Genomic DNA, 3,505 nt, shown 5'->3' with positions numbered 1-3,505 from the left:
GAAAGTTGTTTTGTTTTAGGACTTGGAGAAGTTCACTCCAAGCTCTTCTTGATTTGATGGCTTTTGTTGAGAAATCTGCCGTAATTCTGATTAGCCTTCATTTACAGATGATCTGTTTCTTTTCTCTGACAGTTTTAACATTCTATCCTTTTGTTGGATTTCTGGAATCTTGATTTTTATGTCTGGGTGTACTTTTGTTTTGGTTATGGCTTGTTGAAGTTCTATATACCTCACTTACTATATAGCAGATTCTTTTTCCATACTTGGAATATTTTCTGCTGTTACTTCTCCAAATAGTCTTCTTATGTCATTAGTGTTGACTCCTGCTGTTTTGTTGTTGCCTATCAGTCTTACATTGTTTCTCTTTACATTGTCTTGCAGCTGTTCAATTGTTATTTCCTGGTTCCTTATAATTTTTTAGAAATCTTTCCTTTCACAATCCTTAGCTGCAATGCTGTCTTCAAGATCTGAAAGTCTATCTTCCACTTCATTCTTGCAATTTTGTCAGCTTTTGATGGAGAATTTGATTTCCCAGATATCTGTATGAATCTGTTTCATACATTCTAGTCCTTTCCTATATTGTTCATTTAATGTTTCATTTATTTTTCTGTGCTTTTCTTTATATATATGTCCTCCTAAAATGGCCTGAGAAATTCTTTCATTATTTTTGTCGTTTCATTTTCTACCTGAGAGATTTTTTCTGATTTGATTTCTTCTATGGCCTTGTGGAGTTGTTTCTTTACTTCAGTTGCAATCATTTCAGGGATTTCAGATGTGTTACTTCTGAGTTCTCCTATGTAGATGTCTCCTGGACTCATTCCAGTTGGGGTGGAGTTCTGAGATTACATTTTGTCCTTTGTCTTGTCATTGTGGATGTTGGAGGTGAAGTGTTGGACGTCACCCTTCCCAGGCAGCTCACTGGAAGGTCTCTAAGGCCCCTAGATTTCCTGGTTGCCAAGCTTGCCCCACAATGCCATGTGTCCCACTGGGTCCAAGATCCCCAGGCATTTGATGGAATGCACAGCTCAGATGAGAGGCCTGATGGCAACATAGTGCTGGCCTTCAGGACCAGGGTCCTCAGGCAGTTGACTGAGGATGCCTGGGCCTCAGGCTGACCCACACTGTTGGTGAAACGTGCGGTGCCAGATCAGGGTCCCCAGGCAGCTGAGGGAGTGTACCTGTCTCTTCAGGGCCTCAGGCACAACCCACAATGTCAGTGGGACTTGGAATACCTGTCTGAGTTCCCCAGGCAGGTGACTAAGGGCTCTCAGGGCTTCAAGCATGATCCACAATGTCCATGGGTCCTGGGGTGCCAGTCTGAGTTCCCCTAGCAGCTGGCTAATGGTGCCCTGAACTCAGGTGTAACTCAACTGTCCAGAGAGTGTGCAGCATCAGTCTGAGTTCCCTGGTCAGCTGGCAATGGTGACTCAGACTAATGCATTACCTGCATAACCATGGGGCACAGGACACCAGTCTGAGTTCTCCCAGTGGCTGGCTAGTGGTGCTCTGATCTCAGGTGCAACTCACAATGACCACAGAGCATGTGGCTTCAGTTCCAGTTTCCCAGGTGGCTGGGGATGGTGACCCAGACTATCACGTGACCCCCAATAACCATGGGCTATGGGGTGCCAGTCTGAGTTCCCGTGGTAGCTGGCTAGTGGTGCTCTGAACCCAGGTGCAAATCACATTGACCACAGAGTATGGGGCATCAATCCAAGTTCTCCAGGTGGCTGGCAACAGGTGACCACTTACCTAAGCTTAGATGAAGCAACTGAGACGTATTCCCAAGAGTGGCTCCTTGCTTCTTTACCAATGAAAAGACTGAGTTACTACATAGAACCTGCAATTTGCATCTATGTAGGAAAAAACAGAAGGGAGAGTTTTTCTGTGATGATCATTTTCTTGCCTCGTGTTTAGCTACTTGGAGGTAATACCAACTGTCCCAAAAAGATACAATCAGTCAAAATACAAGCCAATCCAGATGGAATTGCTTGTGTGTTTGAGAATTTATGACTCATTAAACTAAATCCCAGTATAATCAGCTTCATCCCATGAGAGAAAATTTCTTCTTTGATTACTTCATTAACAGTTTTCTTCTGTGATGCCTTAATTATCAATACCTGGTATTTATTGAACAATTTTTACAGATAGACCTGTAGAGGAGGCATTGATATACACTGAAAAAATCAAAGAAATCTAAAGCAACACACCTGAGTATTGTGGCTAACAGATATATTTAGGATTTCAAATACATGCCTAAGTATAATAAGTAGAGCTCTTTTTAAGTAAATGTTATGGGAGAGTAGGAAAAAAATCTGCTGATGTTGTTTTTGTTATTGCTGTTTTTGATTGCTTTCCACTGATGAGGGTTGAACTCTGTAATTTTTGTATGGTAGGCAAGTGCTCTACCAAGAAGTTACAACCTCAGCATCACCCCAACAGCATACACAGTATACACATGCTCAGAAAAGAATTGTACACCAGGTGATGATGTCATGAGCCCAACTCATTAGCTGTGACTTGTCCAAGCTTTCACATAGTAGGTCACTGTGCTGCCAAAGATAGACAGACAGATAGATAGATAGATAGATAGATAGATAGATAGATATTTGCTTGGACTGGCTGTGAGTTTTAATACATTTATTTTTATTAACACAATGTTTTAGTTTTGAGTTTTCTCGTGAAAAACTGAAATTTAATAAGATTTAGAAAAGAGATGTTCTAATAAAGAGACTGATATTCTTTTAATGTTGTACTATCCCCTGGCATATTTGAATCTGCTGAATTATATTTAGTTGTTTGTGAAAATTTTATGAAAACAGGGGCAAGAATATATGTATTTGCTTGAACCAACTGTGATTTTAGCAGAAGATTCTGCTAAATGTAATTGTTGTCATATTTTTTTAAAGGAATCAAGTAAGAAACCTTAATTCTTTTGAAAGCACAATGACTGTAGACAATCAAAACAGACTGGAAATAGATTAACAAAGTTGGAGGCATTGCATTTCCTGATTTCAAAACATTTTACAAAGGTATGAAAATTGGAAACATATAGTACTCGCATAAAAATGCTCATATACACTTATGGATCAGAATAGAAATTCATAAAAAATAGGCATATAAAAAGTGAGCTGATAATTGAGAAGACTGCTAAGCATGTGCAATAGGGGAAGGACGGTCTTTTCAAAAGAAGGAAATTGGGAAAACTGTATTCACATCCAAGTGAGTGAAGTTACACTCTTAAAATATGCCATGCATGAAATTCAACTAAAGATGGATAAAGACTTAAACATAAGACCTGAAAATATAAAACTCCTAGAGAAAAATATAGAAGAAAAGTTTATGACATTGATACTGTAAATGATATCTTGGTTATGACCCAAAAAATACAGGCAACAAAAATAACTAAATGGGACTATATGAAAGAAAATATATTTTACAAAGCAATTAAAAGAATTACTAGATTTCAAAGGTAGGCTTTGTAACAAAAGAAATAAATTTTAAA

Source organism: Chinchilla lanigera, unplaced genomic scaffold (assembly GCF_000276665.1).
Source record: "Chinchilla lanigera isolate Chin_1 unplaced genomic scaffold, ChiLan1.0 scaffold00057, whole genome shotgun sequence".
NCBI classification, from domain to species: domain Eukaryota; kingdom Metazoa; phylum Chordata; class Mammalia; order Rodentia; family Chinchillidae; genus Chinchilla; species Chinchilla lanigera.
The sequence above is the reverse complement of the archived record's forward strand: the minus strand, read 5'-3'. Positions refer to the sequence as shown.